General features: G+C 41.4%; 1 long non-coding RNA gene across 1 annotated transcript; it reads right to left on the bottom strand.

The window, feature by feature from the left end:
* Positions 1 to 6,512: 6,512 nt before the first annotated feature.
* Positions 6,513 to 16,071, bottom strand: LOC310844008. The gene is made up of 3 exons (XR_014563876.1): positions 15,927 to 16,071; positions 15,035 to 15,324; positions 6,513 to 6,537 (listed from the first exon to the last, which is right to left on the bottom strand). It is a non-coding gene; the product is annotated as an uncharacterized lncRNA (long non-coding RNA).
* Positions 16,072 to 16,541: the final 470 nt, after the last annotated feature.

Here is a 16,541-nt window from a genome sequence, read left to right as displayed (position 1 = left end):
AGAAGTACAGTCAGTTCACATTTTTTCTAGCATACTGTCTCTTTCCATTTAATCAATTTCACCCAGAGTTTCCAGTAATCAATACCAATTTATTTTTAAGACCTTTTGTTTAACCAATGTATTCACCCACTTGATGTCTTGCACTCTGATCCTAAGAATACTTAATGGAAGTTTATCTTCTCCTTGATTTAGTCTAAATATATATTGATAACTCCACCACTGGGTATAATTCTTCCCACTGCATTTCTCCCCATATTTACTACATCCCTAAATAATTTTACAGTTATGCAAATTATAAAAAGCAGCAAGCGTCCTTCATTGGTTTTCTCCCATTGCGATTACGGCAACCTCCTCCTCTCTCTCTCTCTCTCTCTCTCTCTCTCTCTCTCTCGCCTAATCTTCTCATACCTCAGTCCTTATCTCTCTGCCTAAAATTCCACTCCCTGGGCCCATACGTTCAGTCCATATGCTTATTCATGATAGTCTTGTTTTTTAATGTCTTTTGACAAATTACATGAAAACTGTGGTTTGGAAATTAGCAAAAAAGTAAAATACCTGGGTATATGGCTCACACACAAAAAATAATCTATTTCAGGGTAACTATGTTAAGATTTTAAGGAGATAAAAAAAGAATTTGGAGATTTGGAACCGATTAAACATCTCCTTTTGGGGAAGAATATCTACAATAAAGATGAATGTGCTCCCAAGAATGATATTTTTGTTTCAATCAATTCCAGTGATTGAGGGACCAAGCTGTTTCAGAGATTGGCAGAGGGACATCTGAAGTTTTGTTTGGTAAGGGGGAGACCCCAAGATCAAGCACAAACTATTAATTGGTGTTAAAGAGAAACTGTATGAGGCGGCTTGTCTCTCCTGGATCCGGGAATGGTTGATACTACAAAACACTGATTTGCTGGATCTGGAAGGATTCGATAATCAGTACCATTGGCACACTTATCTAGATTATGAAAAGGTTAAAGTTCACAAAAGCTTCTTGAACCATATGGTTAGAAAATCGCTATACCTGCTTTGGGCTAAGTATAATGACTTGTTAGAGCCCCAAAAGCCATGGTGGTTATCCCTGATAGAAACATTCTTGGTAATGAAAAGAAAGAAAAAAAGAGAGGTAATTGGGCAACTTACAAAGATTTAGAGAAGGAAAATAGGCTAGAACTAAAACAACCTGAAGACATTCAAACCCATTTAACAGATTGGTTACAATATTTCCAGCTAAACGAGACATTCCAAAAAGACAAACAGAATTATCAAGACTTGAGAAAGATCTAATTCAAACAAAAACAAAAAACCACCGCACTCTAAAATGTAGAGACTCCTCCTAGACTGGGAGGTCAAGGAGGAAGAATTAGAATGGGCCAATGGGCCAAAGATTTCGGTTACAATATCCAAATGTAAGCTTGGGAAACATTATGGAGGGAGGACCTGAAATTCACTGCGTGCAATGACCTGAAAGAGAATTTCATGAAAATGCTTTACCGATGGTACCTAACACCTGTAAAACTGGTCGAAATGTATAAAACCAGGTCAAACATTTTCTGGAGATGCAGAGAGGCGGAAGACACGATGATCCACATGTTGTGGAACTGTAAAAAAAAATAAGAACATTCTGGGATATACCGGTAATATATAATGAGCTTAAGAAAATGTTTCAATTTTCCTTCTCCAAAAAGCCTGAGGCCTTTCTGCTGGGTATAATGAGTAATGAAATTCCAAAAAATCTAAGGAGAATTTTTATGTATGCAATAGCCACAGCAAGAATTTTAATTGTAAAAGGATGGAAAGGAGATTCCATCCCTACCAAATTGGATGGGCAGTTAGCAAAAATGACAGCAAGATTGAGATGATACAGAACAAACATTCAAGAGAGTGGGATATTTACAGAGTATACTTAAAAGAACATTGTAAAAATCTAAATTCTTTGGCAGGCCTGGATTGACTTCTGCATGAAATTAAGGAATTTTACAAAACCAATATAACTGAAACAACCTAGGAGAGACAATGGAAAGTGCGTAGTCGGAAATGTAATTTAGGAACCACATTGGGGTGATCGGAAGTCATGGTGGAATTTGCTACATGTGAATCAAATTATTATTCTTATGGTAATATGTATTTATTTTGGATTGTTTTTGTCGATGGTTTTGGTGTTTTTTTTAAAAAAATTAAGCATTTAAAAAAATAAAAAAGACAATGTTTAACAAAAGCAGAAGATAGAAGATATCCCCTCTTCTTTCTTCATCAGTCATGACCAAAAACTCAGTTACTAGCCAGTCTTTGGGGGCAGTTTTGGAGCTGCATGGTGTGAAAAAGTGGTTTCTGTTCTATCCTGCTCACAGCTTTAGCCACCTTGTGAAAGAAGTAAAGTCAATAGTGTCCAGAGCGGACTATTAGGAATGATGAAGTGATTGTGCAGATGTCTGCATTGAGGGAGGTGGTCAATGCCAACTTTGATGAATTCTGCCAACATTAATCATACACATAATCATTGTATTGTGGCACCCAGGATTTTACCCATTGTTCACTACCTGATCTACAATGCATATTTCATATGAACTGCAATGTGTATCTTTCCTAATGTTTTTATCGGCAAATTATCTCCGATGCCAATTGTTGCTTCAAAAGGCAGTGGCAAGTCACATCCTGGGCTGGGCATTCTTGTTGTTCTGCAACCCTGTTTATACTTTTGAATCAGTAATGGCAGTAATGAAAACTGTCACTCTTTGTTTCAAAGCAACATTGGCTACTGTTTAATATTCTGCAGCTGGACACAGTTTCATCCAAGGTCACAACTGCAATGATGTCAGCTGGATTATTAAAAAGTGCAATAATTTATCCCTCGTTTCCATTACAAATGTGCTTTGCATACTGCTGGTCTTGAGGTGGGGGGAGGTTGTGTACTCAAAACAACAAGATATACCCACTTAGTATGCTATAATTAAAATTAAAAGATACAGCACTGTAATGCACACTTTTTAGTGTATCTCATATAATGGTTTTTGCGATGGCTGCAGGATCAGTATGGTACAACATGGAATACCAACTGTAAACACAATTTTTTAGGAAGCCTCGTTGATTTCAGTAAAACATATCTCCCTTAGTCTAAGGGTATGTTTAAACAATAGTTATTACCTCTCTTTGGGGAGCCTTGGGAACATGTTCTTTGAGGAGGGGCCAGGAATCTCTACCACTGATGAATCAACATTCTTTTCAAATTTGGGGAAAGGCTGCCGTTTAGTGGTAGAAAATCTGCTTTGCATGCAGGAATGTCTCAAATCTTGAAGAAAGGCTGCCAGTCAGGGCATACAAGCTAGGTGTGCCAATGGTTTGACTTGATAAAGGCAGCCTTCTAACAAAGACTCTTTTGGTTTAATAACAGCTTAGTTTATGAACAACTTGGATTAAGGGTGTTGCAAACCCGGAAGTAGGTGTTTTGGTTTGTGAACTTTGCCTTGGAATAAGAACATGTTTTGCTTCCTGTTGAGTGTGTTCCATTTGTAAATTGAGTCCCCCACTGATATGGGAAAGCACGCCTTGGTTTAAGAACGGGCTTCTGGAACAGATTAAGTTAATAAACCAAGGTACTGATATAAAAGCCCTGTACTTTTAGAGTGTAACTATGTCCTAAGAGTATCAAACCCCTCTGTCATTTTTTTTTATTTTTTTTTTGGAAGCCTAACAGCCCCTTGCTTGTAATACTGCCAATGGCTGTGCCTCTGTTCTCTGCCCTCAGGTAGGGTGAACAGCACAGCCAGAGGTTTGATGTTTTATTGTGTTTTTAATATCCTGTTGGAAGCTACCCAGAGTGGCTGGGGAGGCCCAGTCAGATGGGCGGGGTATAAGTAATAACTTTTTATTATATTATTATCTCTTCACAGTAAGGTTGACAAAGTCTGTATCTTTATAGGTGAAAAGCAAAGCCACCATCTGTATTTCTTTCATTGCAGGGATATTCCTGTTGAATACTTAAGCTGTTTCTCAGTCCTTCATTACCTTTGCAAAATCCCCGATTCTCATAATCTGATCTTATTCTCCTGTCTGCGCCTGTGTACTGAGATTCAGTACAGCAGAGAGAAGACTCAATGGGGATAACTTTTATCCATTTAGTTATTTATCTGCAATATTTATTTTTTCCACTTATTATCCAAGCTAGTCCACAGAAAATGAAACAATTAAAACATCCCATCACACACAATAATTCAGCCAACTAAAAATTTTAAAAGACAGACAGAGGGAGCAGAACAGCTGTAATTAAATGTTTAAGCGTGAAGTTCTTCAAAAGGCAGGGATAACACAGCACAGGTGGGGCAAGATCTCTACGTTATAGTAGGGAGTTATCAAATGCAAACTCATCAATGCGGGAACACTTCCCACAGCTGTCCCTGCATGGACTCAAGCCACCAACCTTCTGGTCAGCAGCCAGACCCACTAACCCATTGTGCCACTATTAACCAGGATCAGAAACCTCTTGATTTAAGAATAGGTTGCAAATGTTCACTTCACATGTTTAGATGCCCACTTAAAAAGAATACAATGGGTAAACCAACCTTTAGAGTGGTATCTCAAAATACAGTAATAAGAAAGAGCCTGGTTTACAATAAAGTCACATTCACTGAACTATGTATGGAGTAAAACCCTACTTTTCAATAAATTTCACTTTCTGAGGATATTCCTTTTTAACTGTGTGAAAGTGTGATACAGTTAATAGCTCCTAGCTCATTTGTTTGCTATAAGATGTGAGGCATAGGTCTTGGGTTTTGAAAGTACAGAGCTACAGGTTAGAGGTCCAGTGCAGGATTGTCCAGTTTATGCACATCCAATCTATCAACACAAAGCACTGGTGTGTTGTAAGAAAACGGTATAAGATTTACATTACCTTAGTGGCTCAATGGAGCATGGCTGAAATCAGTGGTGGCTCCTCATTCTGTCGAACACAAAACTGGTTCTAAATGGTTAATGTTGGGTTGAATACAGAGACAGCACATTCAGAACTCGGTGTAAAGAAATCAATTACTTGAAACCAAGTTTCACCTCTGAATTTGCGATGTCTCAGGTAAGACTAAATTACAGTGCCCTACTGTGTATGGGGTCAGCATTTTCCTATGAATGCCTTTTCAGCCTAGTGTACCATGGCAGTCCCAGAGACTCAGAGATGTGACAATGTCTGGAGGTAAGAATTAAAACTGTTCTGGGAACTATTGTTCACCTTGCACAAGGGAGTCAATTTGGAAACGGCACAGAATAGCTTTTTCTTTTCTTTCTTTCGTTTATCTTCAAACACAATCTATATTCTCCAGGTTAACAACTTTAGCATCCATGGTCAAATGTTGCCTGCATTATTTTTTCCCCAGACTCCTTCTTTTTAATAGCCTTGACCAGTGCTTTTTTTCTATTAAAAAAAATGTTAAGGGGTGCTCTCATTTTGACTCAATAAAATCACCATTTTATAGTTCAAATAAATACAGTAAATGGACTAAAGTACAGTGGACGCTCTGGTTGCGAACGTGATCCATGTGGGATGCATGTTCGCAACCCGCAGTGGCGCGTCTGTGCACGTGTGGGTTGCGATTTGGCGCTTCTGCGCATGTGCAAAGCGCAATTTAGCACTTCTGCGCTTGCACGACCACCGAAACCCGGAAGTAATCTATTCCGGTACTTCCGGGTTTCGGCAGTCCGTAACCCCCAAAAATGCAACCTGACACGTCTGTGACCCGAGGTATGACTGTTCAAAGATTCACAAAATGTTTAGGGGTATGCGTACCCCTGTGTCCCCTCAGGATAAAAAGCACTGGCCTTGACCATTCCCATATATGAATTCCTTATTTCAGTTTGTCTCATGGAAGACTTCCCATAAGCACATGCACTTGGGAGCTGCTTTTTCATTTTATGCTACGCCGCACTACATGCAGTATGGGAAAAGGTAGCTATTTGCTGCCAACGTGCTTACATGTAGCACACCATTAGAAAGGGGTCCCATAGTAGCTGCTCACTATCACTATACATTCAAGAGCAACATTGTTGCTGCTGTTTTAATGACATGATACCCTCTTTCTGCAGCTTGGGAGGAAGCTGTCAACAGGACGTTCTGGGCAGAGGGAATACTTCAAGTCCTCCTCTGAGGGATACCATTCCTAGTTAGAGCCCCATTGAGTTCTGGGTCACCACAACAGGATAACTGAACATGCCCCTGTTTATGGCCTAGGGAATATTTTTGTCTGAGGGCCACAGGTGAACAGAGCCCAGAGGCAAAGAAACCAGGCAAAATAATTATATTGCCTTGGTAGTAGGCTAGGTCCCCCCCCCCCCTCAACCTCCATTCAGGCAACCATGAGGCATTGCCAGAGTTCAAGGACAGGCAAAACCATTCAAGGAGGCAAGTGATGGAGTCTGACCTGGGCAGAGAGTGGGTGGCCTGGGAACAAGTCCTAATTCAACAGAATTCTTTGTTGAGAAATATCTTGTGATCTCCAAGAAACCTATGCTACAATAAGACTGAAATCCTGTGTACACTTTCCTTTAAGTTAGCTGCAATGAAAACACAAATAAAGCATAAGTAAACATGAGTAAATCGAGTTGTGCTGCACATTTCTTACTTCTTCTAAATGTTAATTATTTTGATTTAGATAGAGGAGATAAAATTTGCAGAGCAATCCTATTTAGTCTGTTCAGAAATAAGCCCTGCTGAGTTCATGGGGAATACTCCCATGTAAGTGTGCATATATACACTTAATGAATAAGCCCCACTTAACTCCATGGGTCCATTTGCCCAAATAAACATTTATAGGATAGTGCTTTAAGTTTGCTTTTTCTGGAAACCAACTAACTGCTTGGAATAGTAGCACTGCATAATATACCATTAAAGGAACATTTTATATCTGAACAAAAATATAGGTCAGCATGTGAAAAAAAGAAAATAGTATAATTGTTGGTGATCACGTTGGAATTAACAGTATAACACCGTCTTCCTTAGTTGTTAATTTGTGTGAAGACTTTTCACTTTCACTATATGTTAGCAGGCAGTGCCCCCTGGCGGCACAAAATTAATCAAGTTTCATTTTAGTCACTAGGAAGGAAGTACGGGTAAGGCACTAGCCAATTTACAACTAAGGCACACAATGATGTAGTTGTGGGGTTTTTTTTTCCCTTTGAAAGCATGAAACCTTCTGCATTTAAGAGATATATCTTCTCCCATGCAGGTGAACATCAATGGGACAGGAAGGGACTCCTTGTACCGAGTCAAACCATTGACCCATCTTGCTAAGTATTGTCTACAACTCTCCAGGATTTCAAGGAGCCTCTCCCAACTGTACCCAGAGATGCTGGGAATTGAACCTGGGAACTTCTGCTTGAAAGGCAGATGCTCTGCCACTGAGCAATGGCCCTTCCCCAGCTGCAGGCTTCTAGATTAGACACCGACGCACAAAGTATTGTTTGAAAAAACCAAGACTCCTTGCACTCTCCTCTGCTCCCTCTCAGTGACGTAGCATGGGTTGTCAGCACCCGGGGCAAGGCAAGTAATTTGTGCCCCCTAACCCGTGGATTTTAGCACTTGAGTCTCTTCCACTAGATTAGCACACACACACACACACCCCCTTAGATGTTGCGCCTGGTGCGGCCGGGCCCCCCTGCACCCCCCATGCTACGCCACTGCTCCCTCTTTCTTTCCACCCAGGGCAGCCCTGCCTTCTGGGCCTCAGTGGCGGCAGCCTCTCTCCTCCTCCTCACCTGCTCTCGAGTAGCCACTACAAGCTGCCCAAGGGAGGAGACCAGCAGCAGCAGCAGCCAGGGAGAGGCAAGGGGATGCTTCCTTGCCGCTGTCACTCAGGACAAACGCCTGCTCATACACTTTCCTGAGCTTGGCAGTAGCAGCAGCACTGGCAAGAAAAATAGGGACATTCCGGGATCAGATGGCTTTTGTAATTCCAGGACTGTCCCTGGAAAATTGGGATAATTAGAGGGTATGGAGTCATGTGTACTAGGCCTAGGATTCCATAATTGGGGGGGGGGGGGATTGGATATAATTGTAAAAGAATAATTAAAAAAAACACTTATTGGGAGTTAAGCAGGCAGGTATACGTTTGCATTGTTAGTCACTTATATCCACCTAATAATTATATGCTGGCATTGGATCTTGCCTTGAGATACACAATATTTATTTACTTATTTATTTATTTATTTATTTATTTATACATATCACACTCACCTGGCTGGGTTTCCCCGGCCACTCTGATCTGAGCGGCTCCAAACAGAATATTAAAAACACCAAACATTAAAAACTTCCCTAAACAGGGCTGCCTTCAGATGTCTTCTAAAAGTCAGAAGAAGAGTTTGGATTTGATATCCCGCTTTATCACTACCCAAAGGAGTCTCAAAGCGGCTAACAATCTCCTTTCCCTTCCTCCCCCACAACAAACACTCTGTGAGGTGAGTCTGGCTGAGAGACTTCAGAGAAGTGTGACTGGCCCAAGGTTACCCAGCAGCTGCATGTGGAGGAGCAGGGAATCGAACCTGGTTCACCAGATTATGAGTCCACCACTCTTAACCACTACACCACACTGGCTCTCAGATAGTTGTTTATTTCCTTGACATCTGATGGGAGGGTGTTCCACAGGGCAGACACCACTACCAAGAAGGCCCACTGCCTGGTTCTTTCCCGGCTACTATGAAAGTAGCCTACTTTGGTTCTTTCCAGCTATGTAGACTTGGAAGGGCATAGCAAAGCACCATATGTGTCTTGAAGGATGTGCTTCTATCTTTCCTCCCACAGAGACCCATGTGGTGGAAAGAGAACATAGCTCAGTAGCAGAGCAAATGCCTTGCGCTGGATAGGTTCCAGATTCAATGCCTGGAATTACCAGGTAAAAGGTTTGTTTAGTAACTGAAGTAAAGAATTTGGCCTGAGACCCTGAGACAATACTGGGCTAAATGGATAAAATGTCCGCTCTGGTATAAGGTAGTTTCCTTTGAAGCTGTTTTATTCTGTACTAGAACTAAACCTGCGCAGGCGTATTTATCAATTCAGCAGTTACAGCCAAATGATAGAGGGGCGAACCAAACCGTATTTCATAGTCTGTAGTTTTATTTGAATAAAAAAGATGGCCTTCATTACAGCTTTTTCGTTCATATCCTTTCCAAATATCACGCTTTCTGTCTTCAAATGAGAGATGACAGGGAAGAGATAACTTGTAGGATCTGTGCAGGCTTCTGCTATTCTTAACTGACCCTCATCAGGGTGCATCTCATTTTAGCTCATTTTGCGAGAACTGCTTAATGCAATTAGCGAATGCAGAAGACAAAACGAGGCAATGTCACCAGCAAACGGAGAATAAAAGACAAAGCATGCAGGAGTCATTAGCTCTAATGGAGATGATTTAAAAATAATCAGGAAATTCCTCATTCACCGAACACTATCTACATTGGGATGGGGCGGGGAAATGAGGAAATCTAATACTGCCAGCCTGTTCAGGGAATGGCTTTTGAGCTAGTGAAGGCAGAAATGCCTTTATTTCTGATTCTGTGTGATTTTTCTGATTTTCATGGTGTTCCGGTGGGCTTCCCCAGTCCTGCGGAACAAGTTTTCAGAGTATACTGGGAGCTACGGGGATAAGCAGGAGTCAACAAACATCACCTTCCCTTCTCTTACGTTGGTAAAGAAGGTAAAGGTAAAGGTACCCCTGCCCGTACGGGCCAGTCTTGCCAGACTCTGGGGTTGTGCGCCCATCTCACTTAAGAGGCCAGGGGCCAGCGCTGTCCGGAGACACTTCCGGGTCACGTGGCCAGCGTGACATCGCTGCTCTGGCGAGCCAGAGCCGCACACGGAAACGCCGTTTACCTTCCCGCTGGTAAGCGGTCCCTATTTATCTACTTGCACCCGGAGGTGCTTTCGAACTGCTAGGTTGGCAGGCGCTGGGACCGAGCAGCGGGAGCGCACCCCGCCGCAGGGATTCGAACCACCGACCTTTCGATCGGCAAGTCCTAGGCGCTGAGGCTTTAACCCACAGCGCCACCTGCATCCCCTCTCTTACGTTGGTAGATGCCTCCAAAAGATATTCATGGGTTGTCTTTACAAAGGCTTTTAGGCTCTTGTCTGGAAGATCGTTGTACCTTAATGCTGTGGATTCGACGCTTCTGGTTTCCTATGGCAGGCTTGATGGTTTCATAATAATAATAAAAAATATTTTCAAGTAGGGCCGCAGGAAGCTGTCAGTGTTAAAACACTCAGAAGCCTTCTATGACAGGAAAAAGAAAACAAGGTTCAGAATGGAAGAGAGAAAATTCATAGGTGCTAGAAAAAGAGGTGGAAGAGTATCTGGCCACAAGAAGGCATATGATAATTATACAGTGGTACCTCGCAAGACGAAATTAATTCGGTCCAGGACCTCTTCTGAAGGCTGGCGGTGGGTGAAAGTCTTTGCTCCCGACCACCAGCATTTTAAAAGAGGTCCCCGGAGATTTCCCTATGGGCTTTCTTCTTGTGAAGCAAGCCCATAGGGAAATTCGTCTGGCGAAGCACCTGGAAAAATGGAAAACTCTTTCTTCTTGCGAGTTTTCTGTCTTGCGAGGCATTCGTCTTGCGAGGTGCCACTGTAATCATAATGTTCTGAGTGTACTATCGACCTTCCTATGGGCAAAGGTAGCAGATTTGACTGGTGTGGTTCTTTGTTGTTGTTTCTTTGCATTATCGGCCCAACCTTTTTGCTCTTTGAAATAGGATGCTCACACATTTGGGAGATACAGGGGCATTTTTATGATATGAATTATTATGTGCCTGCTTATGCCTAGATACGATTCCCCTATCAGCAAATAAATGACAAAGGGTGCATTAGTTGTTAGAGGAAGAGATGCATTTTTTCTGATTCTCTATTCTCTCTGCAACACTCTACACCACTTCTGTGTTTCAAGGTGCAGACTCTGTATGTATGTGTGTGTGTGTGTGTGTGTGTGTGTGTGTGTGTATACACATACACACACACACATGCGCATGCACGCTTGCGTGCACATACACACACACACACACACACACACACACACACATTTTTCCATGTATAAGACTAGGTTTCCCCCCTAAAAAATAATGTCCAAAATTTGGGGGCATCTTATACATGGGGGCCATCTCCTTCCGTTTTCTTAAACTGGAGTCCCCCAAAATACATGGGGGCATCTTATAGACGGAAAAATACAGGGCGGTGTATAAAATAAAATATCTCCTTTTTATAAAAGGGCTTCATGAAGACAAAGACAGAAAATTTAGGGATGATGGGGGGGAACCCTCAAGTTTTGAATCCTGAGGCAAGTCTAGCTGTCTCACAAATTCATGTTAGATGCAGAGCCATACTTGAAATACGGTGTTCCTGAACTGCTTAAAGTAAAAGATCCAACCACCTTGGTTTGAATTGGTTTGGTAATTACAAGGTTTCTTAATGAAAATTTTCGGCGGGGGGAGGGGAGAGATGCTGGGGGCTTCTGTCATCATCTGAGAGTTCTCACCTAGCTTGTAATGTTGTACGTAGGGGTGGGGATTATCTACTTTTATGTTCTCTCTACTATACTCTCACGTGGTAAAAAGAAAAAACACATGTATTCCAACAACAGCTAATGCAAAATTGTCACATTAGTAATTCATCCTTCTTCCTGAGTGGATGTGCTCTGACCTCTAGTGGCAAGAGAGATAAATTATTGAGTTCTATCCATTTCTGCTCATACATTGTGACATATGACATAATACCTGATATGATTCATACAATAATATAATTAGAAGTCATACTATTAATAATCTAAAAAGGTTAATTATGCATTAAATACAAAAATGGCCTGCAGCTTGATTGGCAATGTTCCTTGTTTTCCTTATCTTCAAAACAATAGAGCTGATATTTTATTTTAATGTTTAAAATATTACTTAAAATGCAAATAAGTAATAATAAAATTACTACTCCTACTCCTATTTACACCCCATTTTCTGCTCTCTTCTCAGACTGCTGTATAACATAACCATGAAACCATACCGTAAAATTATTTAAACACAACTAACAAATATTTTTTTAAAAAAACAACACAAGAATAAGCATGCATATAATCCCTAATTTCTATGAAACATTGCTTGTAAACATACTGAAAGCTTAAGAAGCAGTAAAATGCCAATTAAACTGAATGAACAAAAATATTTGTCAAAGGAGGGTGGGATATTATCAAGTGCCTTGTTAAAATAAACACCTTTAATTATACCAGTAAAATGAGTCCAATTCTTGCCTTTTTTAAAAGGAAAAAAAAAGTCCCCATAGGAATACTATTTTTTTCCTACACAGAGATTATCTCTATTGACAAAGCAATGCACAGACAATAGGAAGTGGAGTGTTCTGGCTTGTCCTTGCCAGATCCATGCATTCAGGGATATGAGTAGAGCCTGCATGCTTACCTGCTGTTACATATGTAGACTCCTGCCATGTGACCAGGGGTTTTCCAAAGGTCTGAACAGAGCCTACTCAAGCTCTCCCCCTGAGACTGGCCATGTTTCATTCTGCTTGCATGTGTACATCTTATTTACATGTACACCACAATTTCAGGTTAATGTGTCCGCTGGGTCATTTATCACAATCCTGTTTGCCCTGCTCCCACATGATTACAATCCTGAATGTCACAGGAAGAATCATTTCTGAAATTTATTACTATTTAATTGTTTTAAGTTGCTTGCTCCACAATAAATTCTCCAAGTGACATGCAAAGCATAAGTAAAAGTAATGCATTGTAACAAAAAAAATATAATGGTTCATAAAATGAACAACTGTCAATAAAACAGCAGCAAAAGTGTCAGCAAGAACAAATCGTCGATTGCAGCAATCAACAAACATCACTGTTGTCCTTCACATGCCTGGGGAAGACCCATGTCTTCGAAGACCCCAATGAATTTATCATAAAAAGTTTATTGTATATGGCATAGAGGCTTGCCTTAGACATGATGCTGTCTACTCTGACTGGCAGAGCTTCTCTGCAATCTCAGGCAGAGGTCTTTCCTATCACCTGAGATTCCAGGAATCCGACCTGGGACATTTCTGAATAATGCAGAACTTGCATTATGAAATATACTCAGAATTATTAATAATAATAATAATAATAATAATAATAACAACAACAACAACCCACAGGGCGGGTGCCACTACCGAGAAGGCCCTCTGCCTGGTTCCCTGTAACTTGGCTTATCGCATTGAGGGAACCACCAGAAGGCACCTCAGTGTCTGGGCAAAACACCAGAAGGCACCTCAGTGTCTGGGCAAAACAATGGGGGTAAAGACGCTCCTTCAGGAATCCCATAGTGATTTCATGCTCTATTATTGCAGCTTGTAAAACAATGATTGAATTGCCCCCCAAACCTCAGGCTTTTATATACATTAATTACACAATGAGTCCAGTCTGATTGGCTGGTTCTGCTTCCTTCCTGGAGCCTGATTGGTCTTTTCCTGCAGGCCAATCAGTTGTTGCATTCTGCAATCCTAACAGCCTAATGGGCTGATTAACTTCCTCCTGGAGCCTGATTGGTCTTCTCCTGCAAGCCAATCAGTTGTTGCATTCTAGGATCCTATTTGCCTATTGTTCTAGGATCCAAGGTTAGTACATAACACATTAACTTAAAATTGTAAGGATCTAAACAGAGCTCATGATATTTCGCGCAGAGCAAAACTGTATGACTGGCCAGACCTTTAAGAAGTCAGAAAGCTGTAGGGGTTAAGTCTTATCAAGCCCTACCTCTTTGGTACATCAGTGTGCACTCCCTTGCTAAGGTAGTGTGGGACACACAATTGTACAAATATAAGGGGATTCCTAAGTAAAGCTGACACTGCAGTTCAAACAGTACACAGAGTACACTGAGCTAGCTAGCCTGACACAAAAGATATCAAGGAGAAATACATGCTCTGCTGCACTTCTGTTGTTATACAGCCAATGCATAGTCTAAATCTAAAAACTACTGGGGATTATTAGAAGTCAATCCTGGCAAGTGTTTTAAACAGGCGTTTCTTTTGTTGCTCCTATCTAAGCAAGACAAGAGACTCATTTTGGTGGCACCTCCGGCGCAGTTAAGAATTATTTTCCCCGAGCATCTTGTCTGCTGGCAAATGATCTCACCGCTAGGTGGCGTGCGGCTCAATTATTTTGCAGGTTTGGAAGTCGTCGAGCTCACAAATGTACTAATGTAGGAACACAGGAAACTGCTTTATAGGAAGTCAGGGCTCAGTGCTGTCGGTGCATCTCCAGGCCACATTCCGGCTTTCAGCTCTGATCAATCTGGCAGCCCAGCCTGGCTGAGTCTGTTGGGTGTGGAGGGCACCAAGTGGGCACAGGCTGTCAAAAATTCAAGGCGGGTTATGGCAGATTGCTTCTCTGATAACTTGAAATAATTGTTTAATTTGCCACAATTTCAATAGTATTACCAGGCAAGGCTAGTTCATTACATCTGAACGTTATTGACTATCTCCAGTAAGCTCTGACCGACAAGGAAACTTATAAACCATGTAGGCATATCTATGGGTGAGCCAAAATGTTACAAATAATTACTAATAATAAAAAAGTGGCTGTTTTTCAAATGCCCCCAAAATCTGTACAACTAAATCCAGAATACTAGAATGGCTATGCAAAAATCCCCAGAGCCCAGTTCCAAGTTCCTTATGTGGCCCAAGTACAGTCATTTATTATTATTTGAAAATGTTATTTATATGAAGGCGAAAGAATGCAGGAAGTAGCAGGTGAGAGTAGGACTATGCAATGGATCTGAAACACTGTGTATAATGGATTAATTGAAATGCTTTTAGAAGAGTCAGCAAGAGGGAACCTGTGATGAGAATGGTCCCTCTGTTCCTAGGAATGTAGGAGCCCACCAAGCTAACCCTGTGGAGGACTCACTTTCACGACCTCCACGTTTTATGGAGTATAGTAAAGCCTTGCTCCTACATAACTGTGTAATGTGCACGGACTGCACTGTGAGTCACTCCAAGATAAATGTGCAGCCTTAGGCAGAAGTCCTACTCACACTTACCTGGGAATAAGTTCTGTTGAATTCAATTGGGCTCACTTCTGAGTAGAAATGGATAGGACTATGCACTGTTGCATTCAGCTATATGCTGTCAACTACCTATTTTCAATTACATACTCTTAAGTATGTGTTTTTGTGTAGTCCTGAATACTTGAATCTTTTCTAGTGCTTTCCTGAAATTGACTTTCTTGGCCCAAACTTGAACAAGGTGAATTCTTGGAACATGAAACGTCCTACAGACAGATCTTAGAATTAACACATCAGGGCATCAAAGGATGGCTGCTTTTGCATTGCTAAAAAAGAAGAAGAAATGCAACACCAGAAAGGAGGGGAGAGGAAGATGTAGATTTGCATTAAAAGCATATGAGCTAATTTATGGTATAAATGCAAACATAGAAATAATTACCTACGGGACCGCCTCTCCTGGTATGCCCCACAGAGAAACTTACGGTCTTCAATAAAAACATCTTGAAGGTCCCAGGCCACAGAGAAGTTAGGCTGGCCTCAACTAGAGCCAGGGCTTTTTCGGCTGTGGCTCCGATCTGGTGGAACGCTCTGTCACTAGAGACTAGGGCCCTGCGGGACTTGACATCTTTCCGCAGGGCCTGCAAGACAGAGCTGTTCCACCAGGCCTTTGGCCAGGGCACAGCCTGACTCCCTCCCTCGGCAATCTTCGTGGAGCTCTGGCACAATGGTTGCCAGTGGCTTGATTTGAATCAATTTTATAATGAATGATTTTAGAGTGTTGTTTGTGCTATACTTTTGTACTGTTTATTGTTAGCCGCCCTGAGCCGGCTTCGGCTGGGGAGGGCGGGATATAAATAAAATTTATTATTATTATTATTATTATTATTATTATTATTATTATTATTATATAAATAAAACAATATCTCACCAAAGTGCCTCATCTGCCAACTGTTGAAGGGCAACTTCAAGCCCCAGTTTCCTTTCTTATAGTTCTTTAGATCAGACTTGCACCAGACAACACTTCAGATAGAAGATTATTTTTTTTTTCGACTGAGGACTATCCTCTGTAAAGGAGGATACATGGCCAACCTAGAGAATCAGACACATTTCAAAGTGCATATGGCCCTTGATCAAATATTAAAGGAAATAATCAAAGAAGTGTGGAGCTCCTCCAATACGTCTGGGAGTATATCCAGAGAGACATGCACACAGCAAAGGTGGTTTTGGTGTGCGCTGTTTGGCATTGAAACATTCACCACATCAAGACACAATTCACTCAAGAGGTGATTCACAAGTGACCTTCACCACTGTGCTAGTAAATAATACAGAATCTCTCTCTACGTACACACATTTTCTTTGCATAGATGAAAATACTTCCCTGGATCATGGCCACAGGATTAAATCCAGAAAAGGTTTTAACACTCATAAACACAATACCACAGTGGTTGTCAACCTGCTGTATTGGGCTGCAAATCCCAACCAGCATGGCCAATGGTTGGGAATGGCAGGAGCTGTAATCCACAGATTCTAGAAAACACCACCT

The sequence above is a fragment of the Podarcis gaigeae genome (assembly GCF_964106915.1).
Source record: "Podarcis gaigeae genome assembly, chromosome: 4".
In the NCBI taxonomy this organism is placed as follows: Eukaryota; Metazoa; Chordata; class Lepidosauria; order Squamata; family Lacertidae; genus Podarcis; species Podarcis gaigeae.
This window is presented reverse-complemented; position numbering and strand designations above follow the sequence as displayed.